Raw genomic sequence first — 9886 nt, 5'->3', positions numbered from 1 at the left:
CTTCTCTCTTCAGTGCAGCCTGGCCCATTTTTTACCACCTATAATGGAGCAAGAAAAAAGTAAAATCTGTGTCCTCATTTCTCCTTGACATCTTTGCTAGACACATTAGCAGTTGTAGAAACAATCTAAAATTTGTTTAGTCTGTCTTTCTCACACTGTGATTTCCTCTGTAGTATCAATAGAAATGTGACACACTGTTGAGTATCAGCATCTTTTGGGGAAACTTTGAGGATAATGTCCTTTGGCAATCCCGAGATAAAGAGTAGATACAGTTGGACTGTAGTTTTATAAACATTCTTGTTTTATTCTTACTCTCTAAAGCATACAGTACAGGCTACTTCTAGATTCCTTTGTTCCAGAGTCTTAGCCAGATTTCTAATTCTGTGATAAAGCATAGTGACCATAAGCAGGTGGGTGAGTGAAAGGTTTGTTACTTTTTGCAGTTTTTATTCTGTCATCCAAAGCAAGACAGGCAGGAATGCAAGGCAGGACCATGGAGTAGGAACTGATCAGAGGAAATGGAAGGATGTTAATTATTGCCTGGCTCAATGTGCTTTTCTATAGCATCCAAGGAGCACCAGACCAGAGGTGGCACAATCCCCTTGTGCTGGGTGCTCTCACGTCAAGAATCAATCAACAAAATGCACAACAGGCTTTCCACAGGCCAATCTATTGGGAGAATTTTCTTAGTCCTTCTCTCCAAATGACTCTAGCTTGTGTCAAATTAACATAAAATGAACCCATACATTCAACAGGCTCCACTATCATTCTTAGCTTTTAGTTCTTGTCATTGTGAGTGAGTAGAACATCTCTTTTGCATCTTATTATCTAACTCTAGTAATTTGGAGGGAGGGGTTCGTTTTGGTTTGTTTTGGATTTTGGTTTTTCAAGACAGTGCTTGTCTGTGTGGCCCGGGCTGTCCTGGACTTAGTCTGTAGACCAGGCTGGCATTGAACTCAAAGAGATCCACCTTGTTAGCATTTTGTCTAAGCTTTGCCCCACAGTTACCTGGAAACAGCCAGGTGTGCCTGACTCACTATAAAGAGGGCTGCTTGCCCCCTCTGCTCTCTCTTGCTCTTCACGTCTTGCTCCTGCTCTGTTCCCTTGCCCCTTCTGCCCTCTCTCCCCATTGCCTCTCTCTCTCTCTCTCTCTCTCTCTCTCTCTCTCTCTCTCTCCTATCTCTCTCTCTCTCCTACCCTCTTAACTCCCATCCCCATGCCCTGAATAAACTCTGTTCTATACTACAATGTCATGTGGTTGGTCCCTCAGGGTGAAAGGATGCCTCAGCCTGGGTCCACGGAGGCACCCGCTTCTCCCACACGTTACCACACATCCACCAAAACATATTCCTCCTCTCTTTATCTTCTTATAAAACACAACACATCTTCCTCTGCCTTCCAAGTGCTGGGATTAAAGGCATGAGCTACCAAGCCATCCTACCTTTCTGTTTTGTTTTGTTTTGTTTTGTTTTGTTTTGTTTTAAGATTTATTTATTGTATGTATGTGAGTACACTGTCCTGTCACTGTCTTCAGACACACCAGAAGAGGGCATCAGATCCCATTACAGATGGTTGTGAGCCACCATGTGGTTGCTGGGAATTGAACTCAGGACCTCTGGAAGAGCAGTCAATGCTCTTAGCCACTGAGCCATCTCTCCAGCCCTACCTTTCTGTTTTTAAAGAACATGTTCGTTCTCTGTTTATGAATGTAGCCCTGGCTTGTAAATTCACGGTATCAAAGGCAGAGTGGGTGATAGTTCTTCAAAACACCTGTATTGTGAAGAACTAAAAATGGGTTGTGCTCACAACAATGAGGTCAATACCTGAATAGTTAGTTAATCAGGCTCCACCTCCTTCCTCTTATCAAGACATGTTAATGATAGCCTCCTGCAAGTGGCTTCAAACTACTAGTGAAGCCTGCATAATCTAAGCCTCTCATTTCAGAATCCTGAGAACTCTCACCAGGACATGAAGATTTGTTTGTGACAATATCACATTCAAATACACAGTTGTGCTTCCCTCTACGAAGGTAAATTTACTCTGCCTGTCATTTTTACATCTTTTACTTTGTCACTTATCCACTAAGAACCTGAATGCCAGTTCTATTCAGAATAACAGGTTTGAAATTGCCACTGACAAAAGCAACTATTGTCACCTTCTCTTCATATAGGAAAAAGTAATAGAGGGCAGTATAGTTTTACAAACCTTACACTGAAGCTTTTTATTATTGCAAACTCAAGACACAAAAGAAAGGAAAAAATGCCAAAAAATTCACGCATAGGCACAGATTCAAAAACAAAAGAAAGCAATGTCTGTGCATACACTTTGTTTTCCATTCCCATGCTGTTCTACAAGATCAAATCTACCTTAAGTAAGAGAGATTTTTTTTTTAACCAGGTAAACATATTTCCATTTACATAATCCTTTACATGCATTGTTAACATGAATACCTATTCAATTTGTTTACAATGGACAGAATCTTTTATAAACACATGAAATATGCAAATATATATTTAATAATGCATTTAAAGGAATAAAGGAAAGGGAAAACTGATGTGACCATAATCTCAAAAATAAATTAAAAAGCATAAAGTGATATACAAATGCAAACTTTATACGATTTATTCTTACAGTCATAGAGAAGTTCAGCTACAGTTTCTTATCAGAGAGGCCTCTTTGTACAGTGGATAGCAGCTACTACAGTGACAACTGGTTGAAGTATGAAGAATACATGGTAATGGAGAGTTTAGCCCTGAATGATTCATCCATGTGATAGCCCCTCCACTCAAGGCTCGGAGAACATCATTGCAGATGAAGCGGAAAATTTTAAGCACCGAGCAATACTTGGAAGCAGTGGCTGCAAGAATGACACGGCTGTTGTACTGCTATACTCAGAGCAACTGTGGTTGTCTACACTTAAAACATAACACAAAACATAACACAACCATTCAAAATTGCAGCACAGAGAAGGAAAGAAGGGTGTGAAGAGGCCCCACCCCTAGCTCAGGAGTTACTTACCAATTCATGGTTCCTGGAGGAGGAGAAAGCAACATTTTCAGGGATGTGATCCCTGATAGGTTGACCTAGTGGATGAATCCTGTAGCCATGTATACATGAACATAGGTAATTGCACTGAATGGGTTAGAAGAAGGAGGGGGGAGGGAAAGGAGGACGGAGATGGGGGAAGATGAATAGGGTGAAGAGGAAATGGCCTGGAAGAAGGTCAAAAGAAAAATAGGGATAGGTATGATAAAAATGTACATTGTATTATTACAATGTACTATTAGATTCTCAAAGAATGAGCTGGATAGAATATTTTTTTTTAAGAAATCTGCCTAGTTGCAAGCAAGGTTACCTTAAAGAAGAAATGACATTCTGTTCACTTCCAGGTGGAACAAAACGAAACCATACTCTCCTAAGCATTCTCTCTTCTGCCATTATTTCTTATACATGAAATCAATTGTACTTAATGCTAGCTGTAGCTTTGAAAGGAAAAAAAAAACCTAAGCAAACATCCAACTCCCCAAATGCCTGGAAATTTTATGCTGCTTAACAAGCAGGTTATTTGCAGTGTTTTCCCTCTAATCAACTCTTTGATTTTCTACTATATATCTGCTTGCTCTAGGATGGGAACATGAACAGAACATATCTTAAAACTTCTTTGCTTGTTCTTGTTTGTTTGAGCCAACTGAGTGCCTGGTAGAAGTAGCATAGGTCAAGGAAGTGTTGTGCCTTTTAAGAATTGGTGAACCTCAAAAGACCACCAAGGGGTTGATTTCAGATTCTGATGCAATCCATTAGAGACCTTTTTTACTCAAGCTGGAGCTTGGGCTCACCTCTGACTCTGATACAGCAGGATGGGAGAGTGAAGCCCCGTTCCCAGTTTTAAGCAAACATTTATAGAGACAAGTAAACAAGTAATGAAGTTTCTAGCATGGCACACATCTGGTTGGGAGCCTATTACGAATTTTTTTTTCCCTTTAAAATAATTGGCTGGTGCTGGGAGCCAAACCATAAACTTAACTGCTGCTTTCCTCCTGATTGGTGGTTGTTAAGGAGTCAAGTACCAAGTGCAGGCTTGTTAGAAAGTAACCTGGAAACTGTGCGAGGTGCAGGCTTGTTGGTTAACCCACGTTCAACCTTAGGTCAGGTTCTCTAAAATAGAGTCTGAACCCAAGATAGAGTTCGTCTGGTCTCTCAGAAGCATGAAGCAAAGTGATGAGTTTAACTATGCTCTTTATTTTATGAAGAACCAGATCATATTAGCTGTAGTTGATTCTCAGACTTCTTCTATCCTCCTCCAAAGTCTGCCTTTAGTCCTCACCTCTCTAAGGAAATCTCTCTTTAGGACAGATAGAGACCACTACCAAAACCCACACCAGTCAAAATACTGAGTGGTGGAGCACAGTCTAGATAGATACTTTCATAAAATACTTCTGCACAGAAGGCTCAGGGAATATTGCAGAACAGGAAGGGGGAACACTCAAAGAGAAAGTGCATCCGAGATTTTGCTGTGAGATTGTTTCTCCTAGTAACACCAGAAGCTACACTCATAAAGTCCTACAAACATGAGCTAAGCAAGGAAGATACCAGTGAACATGCTAGACCAGATAAGGCCACAGTGCCTCAACCAGCCTTTTAAAGAGAACTATAGGCAATGGTGGAAAGTTGGGGGCAGTAGGGGTCTTCAGAAGGAAAGAGCACACCAATTGTATCTCCAGTGCCCAATGATCACACACATACAAGTTACACTATATGGACTCAGCAGGATATACTTATGAATATACCTTTATATTCATATATTTACATATATGTATAATAACAATGAATGAAAATGAGACTATGAATTTGAAGATGAGTGGAGAGGGCTATATGAGAGGGTTTGGAGGGAGGAAAGGAAATATAGATAACTAAATTACAATCTCAAAAATAATCAAAAGAATTTTAGAAGTCATTTACATCCCAATGAGAAAAATAAAAAGCAAAACAAAACAAAAAAATCGACTTCTCTCAAGCTGGCCCCTCTCTCCACCATCTGATTTGTACAAAATATATGGAGGATTCATACATTACCTGCCGTAAGGTGAGTCATTGTCTTAATCCCCATAACTACGCTCTTTGTCTTTCTTTATACCTTTGACTTCGCTGATAGTTTCTTTTATCAGTGATTCAACAAGAGAAAATTTCCACTGACAACTTGACTGGAATTAGGATCTCATGAGTACTCACCTCTAACAGGGCTATGATGACCTTGAACTGAGTATCCATTTGTCTCCTCTTCTAAGTGCTAGAATTGAACGCATGAGCCACCACACCAGGCTCCTTTGTCTTTATTACACTGTGAATCTACAGTACTTTTTTTCATAATCCCTGTGGAAATCATGCGTTTAATATCATATGTGCTCTTAATGCTCTGAATCAGACATTGTGTTTTTATTGCTATCAACATAAAATGATACACTAACATATTAAGAAGAAAAGTTATCAGAAAGTTTACAAGGAATTCCAGGCTCCCAATTCGGTATCAGAACAGAGGTGGAGATGCTGTGAAGGTCAAAGGTGCGGCCTCCACCACTGCTGCTACTGAACACTTCTGTGCAGACTGCTTCCACTGGAAAGTGGGGTCTCCGATTACATTTTTCTCTGTCTATTTATCATAAGTGTAGTGTCTAGATGTAACCTCTCACTGAAAGTTCAACAGTGGAAGAAACATAATTCTTTTAAAAGAAATCACATGGCATTGCCAACCGAATGGAGACTAATTGTCAACATAAGAAAACAAAGCTTTCATACAACATCACAAGTATCCACGGAATGATGAGTTCTAAGCTCAGGAAAATGAACAGCACACACATTAATAAACATCTGAGGTAAAGATGACTTTACAAAATTGGAGATGTAGGACACAAACATACGCCCATAAAACCTCAGAGCCCCTAGAAGCTTCATAGGTGTGGTGGCTGTGTCATATGTGCTTCTGTAGCTGACAGAGAGGATATGTCTACATACTCATTGTTCTGACCTATGAACATCTGAACGATAAATAGCTTACATTTCCTGAAAAAAACAAGCCTGGAACTGTGTGAGTGTGTGTGTGTGTGTGTGTGTGTGTGTGTGTGTGTGTGTATGTGTGTGTGTGTATCTGCCTGTCTGTCTGTCTGTCTCTCTGTCTGTCTGTCTCTCTTCCTCTGTGTGTGTCTGCCTGTTTGTCTGTCTGTCTGTGTCTGTCTGAAACCAAAAACATTTAAACCAGCTTCAGAAGATGAACACCACTAACCACCAGCAAAGCTCTATGGAATTAAGAAATTTAATACACAAAGAAATATCACATTATAGGAACTACCCAACAGTTAATTGGCGAGGTGCAGTGCATGTGTGATAATCTCTATGTGCTTTCCAAACTGAACTGGTGACTTCTGTTACTGTTACATACAGCTCTCATGCAGGATAGATGTGGAATCCCACAGTAAACAGATCACACATACTTTGCCCATTTGTTTCAGCCCACTTTAATATCAATTACAGTGACAGTAGGCTTGGCACAGTTTTAATACAAAGATTATATGCTTGTACCTGGTTATATATTAACCGTGAAAGGAAAACTCAATATTTCTCATCTCTATTATCTTGGCCTATTCCCAACTGCCTTCAGCAGTTATAACCTTCTACGGAAAGAAGAAAACAAATTCATGGTCTTGTCAGTGTAGTCTTCACTGAAGCACAGGCTCATATCTTCATGCGTGACTTCCCAGTTGATCAGACACATTAAAAACATGATGAGTAGAAGCAAACTTACAAACATAAACCAGAAGGTAATTGTTTTTAGTGAAACAGGTCATTTCTTGTATTTTAGGATTTTGATGTGAAATTGGTTCCTTGATCCCCAAATACAAGCCAGTGGTTTTATGTTCTTTCCCCTTGAGTAATATCAAACCAATTGTTAGTGAAAGACACGGGTCATTATTTCAGAGAAGTGGCCTCAGAGACAGGAAGGGAACAAGATATTTCTGAGGGGAAAAGAACACTTCAGAGTTGTTCTCTCTTGGGACAAACACATGAGCCTTAACACTGCCATTTCTACCAGCCCACCAGTTGTAAACTGGACCTGAAGGGTATGCCTTCAGCTAAGGTATTCAGCATTCAGGTTATGCAGATGGTCTCTGATGAGCTGAAATTTGATTTCTTTGAAGATTTGCAGTTGTATTCATTCTGATCACTTAACACCACCAAGACACATCTCTGAATGTACACGAAGTCCACAGAATCTTCAAGAGCCCAGAAGTTTGCTTATCTGGAAGAAAGAAGTGCAAATTGCTTCTGGAAAACCACACCTGATGTTTATTCTCACCTTCTTCTACACTCCAACACTGTTATTCCCCAACTCTCCACCACCACCTCTGTTGGCTCTGGGGTTTATTTGGGAACATGTTTCAAATTCTCATTCCTGTGGTTAGATTTCTGTTGTTGGATGAAATCACTGTAACTGTTAATTTGGAAAAAGAAGGAGGAGGAAGAGGAGGAGGAGGAGGAGGAGGAGGAGGAGGAGGAGGAGGAGGAGGAGGAGGAGGAGGAGGAGGAGGAAAAGAAGAAGAAAACTTCTGACAAACAGCGGAATTGATTTGTGTTGTCATACAGAGCATCACAGATTAGGTTTGCAAAGATGACAGACATTTATTCTGCAACAGTGAAGCTTAGCCATTCAAGGTCTGGCAAGCTTGGTTTACAGTAAGGCTTCTGTCTGACTTTCTTATAGTCTGTTTCTCTCTGCCAACCATACTATTAGTACAAAAATCTTATTGGGTTAAATTTCCTTGATTTCTAGAGTTTATAAATGATAATAGTAGGAAAAGTGTTTGCAGGTATGATTGAGTATCTTGATTTGGACCACTTTTCAGGAATTACGTGTGTCAGACTTGAGTGCAATCATTCACAGTCTCCGTCCTTGGAGAAAACAAAAGGAGGTATACACATAGAAGAGGAGAGGGCTGTGTAAAATATGATCTTGGAGACAGAATATGTGATACAGCCACAGGAGGATGCCATGGCCATCAGAAATAATCATAAGTGAAAAACAGGTTCTTTTATTAACCACACAGGGCTCATAGTCCTGAAATTTGTTCCAGTAATTCAGATTTTAGACTCCAACCCTCCAAAGCTAAAAAAAAAAAAAAAAAAAAAAAAACCAAATCTGCTTTTTAAACTGTTAAGTGGAGGGGATGGAGAAAGTGACTCAATAGTTAAGAGTGCATGCTTTTATAGAAGGCCTGAGTTCAATTCCTAGCACTTACAAGGGGTGGCTCACAAAACTAGTACCAATGAACTCAATGCCTTCTTCTGACACATATGCATGATGTACTCATGTATGCAAATACACACACACACACACACACACACACACACATGAATCAAAATAAAGCAAGTCTAAACTGGCAAGTGGATGGTAATTTGTTTCAACATAGAATACAAAATATTTGTCTTTGTTTACTATTTCCCAGGTGGATTGTATTTTGGTGATTAGGAGGAAAATCTTAAGGGCTCTTCATTGGCATCTTATTGGTGATCATATGGAAGGAAGGTGGGACCATTGCTATACTGACAAAAGTTATACTACTATTTTAATTTAAATATTAGCAATGAAAATGGCTGCATATCAAAATGGTAGCATGAATTGTATGTGCTTGACCCTTTTAAAGAGCAGATATATTTCAAAACACTATGTTATGCATAGTCAGGACTTATAACTTTATCACTCGATTTAAAATTCATTTGAAAAATAAATCGTAATTATAACTATTCTAAAAAGTCAATGAGTGTAAGTTCAACAAAAGAAATACTCTTAAAAAACATACACCCGATCCCCATTTTCCCTTCAAATTATCAAACACAACTTTACTAGAAAGTCGGCTGGGATACTACTTTAATGGATATATTTTTTATACCCTTTTCTTTTAACTAAAAATTTTTTTCTGCAAATTACAAATCAAGAATTAGATTATAATAAGAATAGAGATGACTGTAGTATCAAAATATAATGACTGGTAAGACCATCATCAACTAGGTAAAAACTTGTCAGAATACATTTCCTATTGCTCCTGGGCCAACATTTACCATGATCTGAAGAGAATAGCGCCACTTCTGTGGGTAAGTGAAAATACAAGGCATTAGTGCCATTGGCCCCATCTTACATAAGCCAGAAACAACACACCCCAAGCCTGAGTGGTTGGAGAACCCAATGGCCACCTATTGCAGTTATAGTCAGGTGTTTCAGAGGTTTGGGGTTAAACCTAGGAATCAGTATCATCCAGCCATGTGTAACTTTGCAGAAGCTTTCTGACTAGAGTCTCAGGATTATCTTCTGTAAATGAGGTCAGTGGTGGAGTGTGTAGCTTGGAGTGTGATTGTGATGATGAGATAAGATCACTCTTATGTATCTATACCTGGGGAACATTCAAACAGCGCTTAATTCATGCCTGTTCTAAGAACTGTTCTTTCAGAATGACAAAGTGGGGGATTCTGTGGCCATGTTCTACAGGACAAAAACTCACAAAGGGTTAAAATTATTTAATATGAAGCTATTGAAAGATCTATTAACTTTGGATTGATGTGGTGGTACATGCCTTTGATTTCATCATTTGAGAAGCAGAGTCAGGTGGATCTCTGAGTGAGAGGCTAGCCAGGTCTACATAGTGGGTTCTAGGAAAGCCAGATACATAATGAGAACTTTTCTCAACAAAAACAACCAAAATAAATAAATAAATAAATAAATAAATAAATAAATAAAATGTCAAATTTGTTAGAGGAGTACTATAAGGAAGAAACATTTCTTACATAAAATCTAGAAACTCTTGGCGGAAATCAGTGAAACTTGAGTCTCAAGCCACTCAAA

The 9886-nt window shown here is 39.2% G+C and overlaps 1 non-coding gene across 1 annotated transcript; it reads left to right on the top strand.

Annotated features, from left to right (window-relative positions):
• The first annotated feature begins 5929 nt into the window (after positions 1 to 5929).
• Positions 5930 to 6055, top strand: LOC117722849 (small nucleolar RNA SNORA17). Its single transcript, XR_004608607.1, has one exon. It is a non-coding gene; the product is annotated as a small nucleolar RNA SNORA17 (small nucleolar RNA).
• Positions 6056 to 9886: the final 3831 nt, after the last annotated feature.

This window comes from Arvicanthis niloticus, chromosome 17 (assembly GCF_011762505.2).
Source record: "Arvicanthis niloticus isolate mArvNil1 chromosome 17, mArvNil1.pat.X, whole genome shotgun sequence".
Taxonomy (NCBI): Eukaryota; Metazoa; Chordata; class Mammalia; order Rodentia; family Muridae; genus Arvicanthis; species Arvicanthis niloticus.
The sequence above is the reverse complement of the archived record's forward strand: the minus strand, read 5'-3'. Positions and strand labels throughout refer to the sequence as shown.